This window comes from Dendrobates tinctorius, unplaced genomic scaffold (genome assembly GCF_039654945.1).
Source record: "Dendrobates tinctorius isolate UK_male_01 unplaced genomic scaffold, ASM3965494v1 ptg000016l, whole genome shotgun sequence".
Classification (NCBI taxonomy): Eukaryota; Metazoa; Chordata; class Amphibia; order Anura; family Dendrobatidae; genus Dendrobates; species Dendrobates tinctorius.
The window spans coordinates 2,173,488-2,188,235 of record NW_027361684.1 but is presented as its reverse complement, the minus strand read 5'-3'; the positions used below and the strand labels follow the sequence as shown (position 1 = coordinate 2,188,235).

At 46.6% G+C, this 14,748-nt stretch overlaps 1 long non-coding RNA gene across 1 annotated transcript in view; it reads right to left on the bottom strand.

The window, feature by feature from the left end:
- Positions 1-10,484, bottom strand: part of LOC141078937 (uncharacterized) — an 84,265-nt gene extending 73,781 nt beyond the window's left edge. Inside the window, exon 1 of the long non-coding RNA XR_012228164.1 lies at positions 10,282-10,484. This is a non-coding gene — a long non-coding RNA (uncharacterized lncRNA). The remainder of the gene's footprint in view (positions 1-10,281) is intronic.
- Positions 10,485-14,748: the final 4,264 nt, after the last annotated feature.

Sequence of the window (14,748 nt, the reverse complement as noted above, 5' to 3'; positions counted from 1 at the left end):
GGAAGAGTGCAGTGTGGCACTTTTTTGAACAAAATCCTCATGATCAGGCCAAGGTTATCTGTAAGAAGTGCGCAAAGACCTTTAGCCGAGGGAAAAATCTGAAAAATTTGAATACCAGTTGCATGCTTAGACATTTAACCACCATGCACTTGCAAGCGTGGACACAACACCAAACCTCAAGTGCCACATGTGCAACTGATCACAAAGAAAGGTAGTCAGCAACGCTACATTGTTTCCCCCACTGTAAGCCCACCGGTTAGCACAGCAGCAAATGTTGAGGTGTCGTTGCAAGGCCACAGCAGTCAGGGAATCCCACTGTTATATCAACAAAATACTGAATCTAGGCCATCAGAAAGAACACCAACTCCATCACCATCATCAACCCTCTCTCAGTCCGCCCTGTCCACCGCTACTTCCACCATATGCAGCTCTCAAGTCCAGCTCACCCTTCCAGACACTATGAGTAGGTTAAGAAAGTACTCAGTCTCTCATCCGCGTACACTGGGTTTGAACGCCCACATTGCCAAACTAATCTCGTTTGAGATGATGCCCTATCGGTTGGTGGAAAGCGCAGCTTTCCGCGAACTCATGGCCTATGCAGTACCACGCTATGACCTACCCAGTCGCCACTTCTCTCGCAAAGCCATCCCAGCCCTCCATCATCATGTGAAAGACCGCATTGTCCATGCACTCAAGCAGTCAGTGAGTGGAAAGATGCACCTCACAACTGATGCATGGTCCAGTCGGCATGGCCAGGGCCGTTACGTGTCCATCACTGCGCACTGGGTTAATGTGGTGGATGCAGGGTCCACAGGGGACAGCGGTGGTGGGACAGTGCTGCCTAGCCCACGGTATAGGAAACAGTTGGCTGTAGGCGTTCGACCCTCCTCCTCCTCCTCCAGAAGCGAAAGCTCGTCCACAGAGCGCAGTCGTACGAGCACTCCATCTGCAGCTGCCACTGTTGCACACGAGGTGTCCCCCTATCGAGCAGCTAGTGGAAAGCGTCAGCAGGCTGTGTTGCAGATGATGTGTTTGGGCGACAGACACACCGCCGAGGTGCTGGCCGAGTACTTGAAGCGACAAACTGAGTCATGGCTGGGCAGTGTACATCTTGAGGCAGGCAAGGTAGTGATAACGGCCGTAATTTTGTGGCAGCCATAGCCCTTTCAAAACTCAGCCACATACCTTGCTTGGCTTACACCTTGAACCTGGTGGTGCACTGCTTCCTCAAAAATTATCCGGAGTTAACAGCCCTGCTCCAGAAGGTGCGAAGACTGTGCGCGCACATCCGCCGGTCGCCTGTACACTCCGTTCGTATGCAGAAGCTGCAGCGATTGCTCCACCTTCCCAACCACCGCCTCATTATCGACATTGCAACAAGGTGGAACTCCACCCTGCACATGGTGGAGCGGCTGTGCAAGCAGAGGCAGGCCATAATGCATTTGTGGGAGGATACACGGCCAGGCACTTTGAGAGCAGACATGGAGTTGACAGGTGTGCAGTGGTCGAAGCTGAAAGACCTCTGTAAAGTCCTTCAGTGTTTTGAGGAATGCACACGGCTGGTAAGCGCAGACGACGCCATCCTAAGCATGAGCATCCCACTTATGCGTCTGCTCATGCAAACTTTGACGCACCTTAAGGAGTAGGCGTCTGCAGCCAATGTTGACGAGGAGGGAATCCTTGATGACATTCAGCCATTGTCTGCTCAGGGACCTCTCCTGGACGAGGTGGAGGAAGAAGAGGAGGAGGAGGATGATGATGGGGATGATTACTTAGGGGAGGAGGATGCATCTCGTGGGGCAAGTGAAAATATTGGCGTGGCAAGGTCTGGTACAGGGTTTGTGCGTGACTGGAGGGATGTGGATTTGCCAGAAAGTGCTCCTCCAACCAGCACTCGCAGTGCATCATTGACACCGGGAACATTGGCCCACATGTCAGATTATGCCTTGCAGATCCTAAAAAGGGACCCCCGCATTGCCAAAATGATGAACGATGACGACTATTGGTTGGCCAGCATCCTGGATCCACGCTATAAAGGCAAATTACAAAACATCGTGCCACAGGAGAACCTTGACCTAATATTGGCTAATAAACAAGCAAATCTGGTAAATCGGTTGCTTGAGGCATTCCCAGCACACAGCAGCGGTGATGGTTCTCACACGAGCCGTACAGGCCGGGGGCAGCTTGGCAGAGGTGTTCGTGGTGCACACAGCAGAAGTGGCGTTGGAGACAGGGGTTTCATGACAATGTTGTGGACTGATTTTTCAAGTACCGCTCACACAACTGGTAATACTGCATCGATGGAAAGTGACAGGAGACAGCAGTTGTCAACTATGGTTACAAACTACTTTTCCTCCCATATCGATGTTCTCCCACACAGGTCATTCCCCTTTGACTATTGGGCCGCTAAACTGGACACCTGGCCTGAATTGGCACAATATGCCTTACAGGAGCTCGCTTGCCCAGCTGCAAGTGTGCTATCGGAAAGAGTCTTCAGTGCAGCTGGATCAATCCTGACAGAAAAAAGGACCCGTCTGTCAACCCAAAATGTGGATGATCTAACCTTCATTAAAATGAACCATGCATGGGTTTCCAAGGATTTTGTCCCACCTTCCCCTGATGACACATAGGGTGACAGAAAAATGGCTTGCTTTGGTCCACCTCTTCCTGAGACTTGACCTATTTCGCCTTCTGCATCAGCTGAATGTCCAACATCAACATATGCCACTTTCTAAAACTCCCTAACTGTGCTGCCTCCCCCCCCCCATGGCCGGGGTCACCACCTAGCGCACGACACCGTGCGAGTGCCGCTGCCCTGGACAGGTGGGTAGGCCGACTCTTGGGCGCGGGCACTGGCACAGGGTCCCTCATAGTGCAATCAAGTGTCTCTGACGGTGGTGGTGCACACCTGCCGTCAGACACACCGCCGTACTATGAGGGGCCCAGTGCCAGTACCGACGCCCACGAGTGGGCCCCCCTTGCTTGGGCAGGGCCCCAGCATTTGAAATCTTTACCTCTCCCTGCTCCTCCGCTGTGTAGTCTGGGCCGTCAAATCCATACTGTGCCTGACACCGTCTGAGCCTGCCTCCTGATGTATAGACATATATTTTGAATGTGTACGCTATCCATACATGTTATCCGGGGATACGGTACCCTTTCTCACCTTTGTGCAATCACGTGCAATCCATACTGGGCCTAACACCGTCTGAGCCTGCCTCCTGATCTATAGACATATATTTTGAATGTGTACGCTATGCTATCCATACATATTATCCGGGGATACGGTACCCTTTCTCACCTTTGTGCAATCACGTGCAAGCCATACTGGGCCTAACACCGTCTGAGCCTGCCTCCTGATGTATAGACATATATTTTGAATGTGTACGCTATTCATACATGTTATCTGGGGATACGGTACCCTTTCTCACCTTTGTGCAATCACGTGCAATCCATACTGGGCCTAACACCGTCTGAGCCTGCCTCCTGATGTATAGACATATATTTTGAATGTGTACGCTATGCTATCCATACATGTTATCTGGGGATACGGTACCCTTTCTCACCTTTGTGCAATCACATGCAAGCCATACTGGGCCTAACACCGTCTGAGCCTGCCTCCTGATGTATAGACATATTTTGAATGTGTACACTATGCTATCCATACATGTTATCCGGGGATACGGTACCCTTTCTCACCTTTGTGCAATCACGTGTAATCCATACTGGGCGTGAGAACGGCTGGTGAGCTGTTAAGCAAGCTACAGCACCTGTGGTTTGCACACGTAAGTTTTTCATTTTTTCAGGAATTACGGTTCGGCCTAATTCCGGAACTGCGGTTGACCTGCACTTACTGGGAAATCATCGTTCGCGGGTAATAATTGTAATCAGTGATCCCCATCACTAACGTTGTTCAGCAGGTTATCTGCACCTGTAAGCGACAAACGCTGGCCTTTTCAGTGTAGCGCACATGCAGCCACGGACATGTAAGGGCATGACACACCAGTTATTGGCCAATCTCATGTGCCAGAGCCTCACGTGTCCCTCTAGTAAGCCGGACTCGGACCGCGGGGCATGACGGAGTCTCGTTCGTTAACGGAATTAAGCTTGCAATGTGTGCATCTTTTCTGTAGCTGGCATGGTTGAGGTTTCCCAGGTGGAGTCGAATTTAACCGTAGGCTCCACTCCTGGTGGTGCCCTTCTGGACATTCCTTTAAGGTTCAGCTTTGCAACCATACTGCCCACGTAAAACAAACACTTTGCCTTCATGAACGCTGTTTGGAGGGTCATGACTCGTGGGAATAACGCCGCCCAATCAGTTAACCTGCTAGAGAGATCGTTCGTTGCTCCCAAGCATGACATCACACTCCCTAGGAGGAAGGTAATGCCACTGTGGCGACCGTACTCCTGGGGGCGACACAAGTGCACTGATGCCCAGCCACTGCTCGATGAATCTGCTGGTACATTGACCCAGACCACTACATTCCCCTCGCACGCTACACGGCCTGAATCTGACCCTGATGAAACTCAGGTTACCCTTCCCATATACAGTTCCATCTTACACGGTGACAAAGAGGAAGCTGCAGATGAAAGTGCAGGTTCGGCCCACCCGCCATCAGACACACCACCGTACTATCAGGGGCCCTGTGCCAGTGCCGTCGCCAACGAGTGGGCCCCCCCCCTGCTTGCTCAGGATCACAGCACTTGCAAGGTTGAAATACTGTGCAGTGAGATGGAAGATGGGGACGACGAGGAGTCCAGACTAGTACAGGGATTCCCTAGCGAGGAGACTTATTTGATTGTTTTCAATGTTGGGACAGCAATTTTTGGGGAGCACTATACTCTGGAGAATGATAGATGGGGCCCACCATACACTGGAACATTCCAAAGGTGGGCATCAGACACTGGAGCAGCATTTACAGGGCCCATTATACACTAGAGCATTAGAAATGGGGCCCATTATGTTTGGAGCATTATTTGGGCCCATAAGACAGTGGAGCTTCATCCATGGGGACCAACATATACTGTAGCATTATGTGGAGCTCATCATATACTGTTTCAAACATTATATGGGACCAATGATTCTGTATGGAGAAATAGATGGGCCTCGTCATGAGATGTAAAAAGTGAAGTATTTTTCATTGTACTATACCGCTATTTCTCTGCCGTATTGGAGCATGATGAGTTGTGGTATGTGTTAAAGGGGCGCTCTTTCACCCAGGGCACATGAAAACCTGGAGCCAGCCCTACCCCCCCACAACTTTAGCCAAATAACCCCCATTTTTCAGTGCGTAACTTGTATTATGAAGTTAATTAAGGTTGACAAGCTTAAGTAAGAAGAATTGATGCTTTTGGCATTCAAATGGGCACTGTAGGTGTGTTTCCTGTCCTCCTCTCACTGCCGACTTTTATTCCCCATTGACTTACATTGGGTTTTCGGGACGACCCCGACTTTTCCCTATAATCGGCCGATCTTGCTCGACCCTACTTTTGGAAAAGTCGGGTTTCACGAAACGAAACTCGACCCTAAAAAAACAAAAGTCGCTCAACTCCAGTGGCTAATACATCATCCCTAGAATCTTTGAGGTAGCCTGGTAGGCTCCGTACCCTTGCCTGAAGAAGAGAATCAGCTCATTTACAAAGATGCTCATTTTAAGACCCAATACCCGATACAATTGGTCTCATAGGAGGGATATCTGCAATTTTGTGAATTTTGGGCAAGCCATATATGATTGGCAAAATCGGATTTTGAACTATCAAATATTCAGCTTATTTTTTGTTTAATATGCCCATATTAAGACCTTCCATGACTAGAGTTGAGCGACTTTTGTTTTTTTAGGGTCGAGTTTCGTTTCGTGAAACCCGACTTTTCCAAAAGTCGGGTCGAGCAAGATCGGCCGACTATAGGGAAAAGTCGGGGTCGTCCCGAAACACGAAACCCAATGTAAGTCAATGGGGAATAAAAGTCGGCAGGAGATTTTGAATTTTTGCCCACACTAGTGGACACTGGATACTTTTGGATTGTGTGAGGCCCACTGAATATCACAGCGCTATGTCACAGGCAGAAATTGGCTAGAGTATCACAAACTACAAGGTGTATATAGAATTGGGCAGAATAGGAATCTCCCTAGAGTGTAGGTCTGTAAGAACGGAACAAGTCCTCCACTTATCCTTCCAGAGTGACACACAGATAGCTTCACTGTGGCCATGATAACAGCCGTTACACGGTACTGTGTGAGGAGTGTGCACCGCTGTATGGTGTGAAAAAATGCACGCTCAGTACCTCAGCAGGACAAAAAAAAAAAATTGGGATTGCTTTTAAAAAAGCAGTTTGCAGAGCAGTGGGTAAACAGCAATGCAGCCGTCAGGAAGCCTTAGAAGGCAGCCTAACAACCAACACCGCTGATCCACCAAAATATAGCCTCCCCTTGCACTGCACACACAGTGACTGGTGTGTTGTACAGGCAAAATCGCTAGCAGCAGAAGCAGTTTTTGGTGTCTTCTTCCCTGCCTAACGCTCTCCCTACAGAATCATCATCAGCAGCAGCTCTCCCTATTCTGAGATCAGCATGAGGAACATGGCGGTCGGCGTGCACGCCCTTTTATACCCCCTGTGACGCCCACCAAAGCAAGCCAATCACTTGCATGCCCTTCTGAAAGATGGTGGTGACCCCTGCCTATGTCATCACGTTGCCCACAGTGTCCGTGGATCCTGATTGGCTGAAAAAGAGCGCAAAACAAACTTTTGAAACGCGACTTTGGCGCGTAAGTCGCCGACCTCATCCTAGGGTCGGGTTTTGTTTCATGAAACCCGACTTTGCCAAAAGTCGGCGACTTTTGAAATTTTTCGATCCGTTTCGCTCAACCCTATCCATGACTATATCTTCAGCTATTTTATTATAGGTTTTTGTTGGATTGGAGATTAATTTCTCATAAACCTCATTGCCAGATAAAAGTTTTAACATTTGATTTTTATAATCTTCAGCGTTGAGGACTACCACCATACCTCCCTTATCACTGTGTTTAATTACTATATCTGTCATGTTTTTTCAGGTCTGTCAATGCAGCTTTTTGTTTTTTGCTGAAGTTTTTTTTGACACAAGTATCAGTAGAAATTTCATTTTTCAGTTCTCTTTCTAGAACTTCCTGAAATTTATCCATACACTCCCCTCTACTTTGTATCGGATAAAAATAAGGATTTTTAACATTTAAGTGTTGAGACTGATTAACTTTGTCTGTGTCACCTACACCATTTTCAGATTCTAAAGACTGTAGATTTAGGATAGATAATTGTTCTCTATAGTCTAGTTTTTGATAAATATTTGTTTCCTGTGAAATATCACATTCTTTTATTTCTTTTTTATCAGTCTCAGCAAAAAAATGTTTTTTAATTGTCAGATTTCTAATTAAGTTTATTGAAATCTAAAATTGTCAAAAAAAGGTCAAAATTTTGATCAGGTGCATAATTTAATCCTAAAGCCAGAATGTCCAGATGATCTTGTGTAAGGCTACTTTCACACTAGCGTCGTGCGACGCATGTTGCAATGCGTCGTTTTGCTGAAAAAACGCATCCTGCAAAGTTGCCCGCAGGATGCGTTTTTTCTTCATAGACTTACATTAGCGACGCATTGCGACGCATTGCCCACGTCGCATCCGTCGTGCGACGGATGAGTCATGTTTTGGCGGCCGCGACACACACAAAAACGTTACATGTAACGTTTTTTGGAGCGTCGTGTACGCCATTTTCAACCGCGCATGTGCGGCCGAAACTCCGCCCCCTCCTCCCCGGACATTACAATGGGGCAGCGGATGCATTGAAAAACTGCATCCGCTGCCCCCGTTGGGCAAAACTTTCACAACATGCGACGCTACGTCGCCCCGACGCAGGGCGACGTGCGTCGCACGACGCTAGTGTGAAAGTAGCCTAAGAGTCCATGAAGATAAATTCAGCACATTTAATTCTTCATTTTTTTCTTCCTGTGCCTGGTAATTGCTCCTTCCGCTTCTCCGGTGTTTCCTACCGGCACGCCTCCTACGTTTTTTGAATGTCCCAAAAAATTCTTTTTATTTCTATTGGCACTGTTGCCAAAGGAAAAATCAGAAGTACTGCAATTGGAATCAGATGAGTCAGGATCCGATGAGATGGAAAAAGCAACATGCGATTTTCTGGTTGGGGTGCTATGAGTCTGGCTATGTTTTAAAATAGATTTGGGTCTGCGCGTGTTTTCTCCCATTGGCCCCATTCATATGTTTTACCGGTTGCATAATCTTTTAAATCTCTGGAAAATTTTCTCTTTTTCCTTGCTCATGATATCTTCCTCTAGAGCAGAGAGATTTTTTTTAATGTTTTTGAGTGATTGGTCATATTGTGGCAGGGTTTTATGTTTCTCCATAACTTTTTGCATCTCCTCAATTTCTTTCTGGATTTCCATAAGCTTTTTTTCTTCCTGCTTAATGATCAATCTCATTAGATTCATAGAGCAGTTTGTTAATATTTGATTCCAGCTCTCCATAAATTCAGCATTGAAACTAGTTGTCAGCAAATTTTTTATTCTGAGTCCACTAGGGATCATCTCTTTAGCTACACAATTTTGCAGCGTAGTAGAGCCCCACCATATTTTAGCTTCTTGCTGAGTTAATTTCTCCAGCTGTGTCACTTGCTCTGTGAAATCTAGGTAATCCCCGGCTTCTATGGGTTCATTTCCAAACACCTGAACCGCTTCTTTATTTCTGTCTTCTAACTGAGTTAGGCTGTGTGCACACGTTGCGGATTCTGCTGCGTTTCCGCAGCGGTTTTGGCCCTGTGGAAAGGCAGCAGTTCCGCTGACATGGTACAGTACCATGTAACCCTATGGCTTTTCAAAACCGCCGTGCTCACGCTGCGTTTTTTTCCGTGCGGTTTTGCTGCGGTTTACAAACTGCAGCATGTCAATTGTTTGGGCGCTTTCCGCAGCGCTTTCACACCTTTAACATAGTAGAGGTGTGAAACCGCAGGGTTAAACCACAGGCTAAACCGCGGTTTTACTTGCGGATCAGCGCGGAAAAGCCCGCAGCTGAATCTGCAACGTGTGCACATAGCCTTAGAGACATGATATTTATTGCAAAGACAATACCTTCTCAGCAAATATCCAAAACTGAATCAAAGCAGTAGTTGCAAAAGAAGTGAAGCAGGGAGAGCACAGCAAGTCCACATATAATGGCACAAAGCGAAGAGAGAAAAAAAGGGCTGAAAAGAGCCCTAACCAGTAAGAGGCATAATGGTTATTGCTAAAACAGTGCCTTCTCAGCAAACATCCAAATTAAAGCAATAATTTGCAATAGAGGGGAGGCGGGGAGAACACGGCAGGTCCATATGAAATTGCACAAATAGAAGAAAAAAAAATGGGCTAAAAAAGCCCAAAAAGTCTTTGCAATAAATATGTCGGCGCTATAGAAATAAAATTATTATCCTTCAGAACAACTCTGTGAGCATTTTTGACTGGCGCAGCCAGAGCCCTGACCTAAACCCAATTCAGCATCTCTGGAGAGACCTGAAGATGGCTGTCCACCAACGTTCATCATCCAACCTGATGGAACTGGAGAAGATCTGCAAGGAAGAATGGCAGAGGATCCCCAAATCCAGGTGTGAAAAACTTGTTTCATCATTCCCAGGAAGACTCATGGCTGTACTAACCCAAAAGTGTGCTTCTACTCAATACTGAGCAAAGGGTCTGAATACTTATGACCATGAGATATTTCAGTTTTCTTTTTTTAATAAATTTGCAAAAATTTCTGTTTTTTTTTTTAGTCAAGATGGGGTGCAGAGTGTACACTAATGAGAAAAAATATGAACTATTTTGAATTTACCAAATGGCCGGAATGAAACAAAGAGTGAAAAATTTAAAGGTGTCTGAATACTTTCCATACCCACGTACATTTAGGCTATGTTCACACAATGAGCTTTTGGTGAGTTTCCCTTGTGGGTGCGCTGAGTTTTATGTGCGGTATTTCCCCATAGACTTGCATTAGATGTGGAAAATTTGCAACTAAAAAAAAGCACGTGCATTCTTAGTGGGTTTACGTGGTGGAAATGCATCAAAAACACATGTAATCTGCACCTAAGTAAATCAATAAAGTTGTCACAGCCAGATAGAAGAAAGTATAAAAAATAATGCAGCGTTACTCCCATGACACGTCAACAAGAGACAAAAACTGCAGCGTCAAAAATGTTATAAAAACGCACAAGAAATGCAATAAAAAAGCAAAGCACAAGTAATCTAATTTAAATAGGCCTCAAAAACTCACCAAAAGGGGATCGTGGGAACGTAGTCTTGGATGCCGGGGCTATGCTGAGTGACTGAGCCTCTTTTAAAAGAAACCAGGTGGAAACTCTGCTATGAAAGTCTTGGCCTTTGCAGGCTACTGTGCCTTGGCTTAATGCAGGAAAACATTCTGCTCAAGTCATGCACCAAAGTTATATATCAAGCTGGGCACCACATATGGTCACTCCTGACTGCTCTGCCAGAGGTTCCTCTCATCCATCCTATAGGCTATATACAGGAAAGATGTATATCTTTGTACCGTGTTAGCCAGTAGATAGAAAAATATTCAGAATTGAGAGTCCTCAGTGGTTGATACACACAGCGAGATACGGCTGAGTCTCGGAGGTTAAAACCAAGCTCTGGCGCCGGCACTCCGGAGCGGAGTGTGCAGCCGCACAGCAATACATGGAGATGCACGCTCCGCTCCGGAGTGCCGGTGCCAGAGCTTGGTTTTAACCTGCGAGACTCGGCCGTATCTCGCTGTAGAGTGACTCCGGCCTAACTAAAAAGATGGTAACACATTGCAAGCTTTCGAGACTACTCAGGTCTCTTCATCAGGCGTAGTCTATGCCTGATGAAGAGACCTGAGTAGTCTCGAAAGCTTGCAATGTGTTACCATCTTTTCAGTTAGGCCGGGGTCACACTAGAGAGGAATACGGATGAGTGAGAGGCGTTAAAAGAACGCATTAGACACGGACAAATGATTTTCTATGGGGTCCCTCGCACCAGCCGTATATTTCTCATCCGTATTCTACGGTTCGTGCCACTCGCCGCATGCTGCGATTGTCAGCGTACTATGCCCGTAGTACGCCAATGAAAGTCTATGGGTGCGCAAAAAATACGGATTACACACGGACCACACATGTGACCTGCGAGAAATACGCAGGTCTTTAGGCTGCTGCCAGGAAATGGCCCAATCCATCATCAGGAAGCTGATACATGCAAATCACCTCAAATAGCGCTCCAGACATCCAGGAAGTACGCCTCCACGGAGTACAGCAGCGTCATGGCGACATTTTATCTGAAGGTGGAAATGCTAATTGTCCTGGTGCAGGAGCGGCCTGAACTATGAGACCAACGTGATGCCCATTATGCCAACCGGGCAAGAAAGGAGGCGTCATGGAGGCGCATATGTAGGCAGATGTTCCATGACTTTGGTGATCGGCCACGTGAGGAGCAGCAGAAACTGAGTAAGTACAAGCCAAAAAATTTGTGAAATTACCGCACAACAAAAAATGAATATAGAATCAGCACCCCCCTTCCTGTGCTTGTACTTTTTTCCTCATGAGGCCGTTAGATTTTGATGTGACACGTGGTTTGACACTGCCATAATTTGGCCCAGCCCACAAGCTCCTCATCCTCCTAGCCAAACAAGTTATTAAGTGTAGTTACTTGATACATCAACTAATGTGACCCTGTGTATCTGGCCTGTATGCGCCTATTAGATATGCCACCATGGGTACAAAGCACACCCCAGAAGGCCCCATGCCTAGACTACTGGTAGCAAATGTGACCTATCAAATATGTGAATTTGACAATATTTCCTGTCACATTGCAGTGGAAGATGTGATGAGACGCTGGCGAAGCATCCAGGACCAATACCGCTGGGAACGTCAGCAGCAGTCCAGGAGTGGGGTTGCGGGCTGCGTCAAGAGAAAGTACATATACTATGACCGCCTCTCCTTCCTCGCCCTAATTCTGGATCTCAGACCGTAAGTAGATACCTCACACCACATTACACAGATACTTTGCAGGGCCAAAAATATTTAGTTATTTTTGGCTCTGTTCTATTTCATAACAGAACTCAGTCCAACCTTACGGACAGAGGAACTGGCTCCGAAACCGACCCCATCATCGATCCTGTGTCTGCAGGGGAAGAGGTGGCTGGCCCATCTTCTCCCCCTACTAGGAGCATGGCTGAAGATTCTAGTCAGGAAGTGCCATTGCCTGCGCCGCAAAGCCCACCACCAGGACCATCTGGTGCTGCTGCAGCATCAGCAAGAGCAGAGGAGCAGGGCAACATCAGCAGCAGCCCAACTGGCCACATCCGGGGCTCCCCACAGCCTGCTGCCACATCCCCGCGAGGAAGAAGCCGAAGGCGGCAAATACCTGCCACTGATACCCGCACTAATGTGGACACAGGGGTCCTAAATTACTTATCCAGCGTAAATTGTGATGATGGGGAGGAGGCATACTCACACAGCCTGGCCCTTTATCTCTGTGCCCTTTCCCGTGAGGTCAGGCTCCGTATTCGAGGATGTTTTCAGATCCTGCTTGATGCGTGCATATACCCCAATACCCCCAACAAATTATTTGAATATATTGAGAGGTGGCAGCTTTCACCAAGAAATCTCATGCGCCTTAGGCACCCCCCACAAATGCATGCTCAAGCAGGATCTGAGGATCCTCAAATACGTGGGTCTACACCTCACCCCCTTCCTCCCACTACCCAACCTTCAATACAGCAGCCACAAATGTCTGCCTCTAGCCAACCACACCAATATGGCCACTTGTTCCCACCCAGTGTTGGAGGCTGGTCCCAACCTGGTTGGGGACGATATGGCTATCTTGGTATGAGACACGTGCCTACCACAGCCAACAAGATGCCCCTCCTCATTATTACTCTGGCCAGTACCCCCAACAATCACAGGAGGCAAGACACTATACACATCATGGGCAACAGTATGGCCCCACACAGGGCGATGTTGGGCAGAGCAGCCAGCAGCAACCACTGGCTGCTCTTCCGCCTTCTTCTTCCCCAATGTATGAGAATTTATAATTCTGTGTCCACAATCAGTCTGATGCCAGGAGATGTCCAGTGCGGTTTCACTGGTGCTACAAATACCAATCCAAAGGAAAAAACAGGTGGTCTCCATCACCAAACTTTGTGAAAAAAGTGACAACTCACATTTTTTCAGAATGTTTTCCAATCATATTAATAATCCACCATGACAGGCAAGGCTACCTTACGCCTTTCAGACAGATATTACATGTCTGAACAAAAGAGAATATTTAACCATGCTATACTGGTCAAGTGAAAGGAAATACACTACTCACTTGTTAAGACATAGAGAGAGCGTGATGTTCTTAAGGCTGGTCCCCTTGATTTGTGACTATAGATTGCTGGCAAAAAAGTGACTACTTCACTAAGGCCAGCACGCCTTTCCTAGACATTAGCAAGTGAGTAGTGTATTTTCATCCTTTGACTTTACAGTATAGCGCGGTGAAATATTCTCATTTGTACAGACATGTAATATCTGTCTGAAAGGCATAAGGTAGCCTTGCCTGTCATGGTGGATTATTAATATGATTGGAAAACATTCAGAAGAAATGTGAGTGTTATCTTTTATCAATAATTTTGGTGCTGGAGACCACCTCTTTTTTCCTTGGGACTGAAAATTTCTAATGTTGCAATGTTGTTATTGCATAATGTTATTTTGTGTTCTGTTTGAAAATGTTACTTTTCAAAAAAGTTTTCTTATGCAAAAAGGGCAATTTGGCCCATTGCCACAGTTTTCATATGGCAATAATATGTTTGCCTTTAAAAAAACAAACAAAAAAGGCAAAAGTAAAAATTTGTCTACTACAGTTTACGTATCTGTGTGAGTTCTCAAAAACCATGTCAGCATACTAACATACGCTTAGCAATGCAATGAAACAGTCATAGAATCAGAAGGGGTATAAATATATATATTTAGACACACATAAAACCAAAAATTATAACATAGACACAGCATGCTCTTGCCAAGAAGTTTCCCCCTCAGATGATATAAAGTAATTTGTGTAAATATCACGCACTTTCAGCCCAGAGAGCGGTCTACGTTGAGGGTTGATAGGTGGTCTCACCCTACGCACATTGTCCGGCCTACGCACAACACCAGCCGAGGAGGAACAATCATATATCCTGGTGAAGTTATGAAGAACCACACAGGCTTTAATAACTTCATTAACATTTTGTTCACTCAGCTGAATGGCAGACTGGGGTACCCGCCATTTGGCACAAAGAATGCCAAAGGAACACTCCACCAGTCGCCGAGCACGTGATAGGCGCAAGTTAAAAATTCTGCGCCTGTGGTCAAGGTTGCGCCGGGGATATGGCCTCATGACATTGCGCGATAACTGAAAGGCCTCATCTGCCACAAGGACATAAGGGACTGATTCTTGAGTGGAGCCTGGTAGCTGGCGTGGTGGTGGTAGATCCAACTGGTTGGTGCGTAGCCGCCGAGCCATAATGGAAGTATTGAAGACTCTAGAGTCTCCCGTTCTTCCATAGGCCCCAATGTCAACAATTATAAACTTGTTTTGAGGGTCGGCCAGAGCCAACAATACAACAGAAAAGTATTGTTTATAATTGAAGAATTGGGAGCCAGAGTTCGGCGGCTTGCGCACCCGGATATGTTTGCCATCAAGGGCCCCAATACAATTAGGAAACTGGCATTCCTCCTCAAAG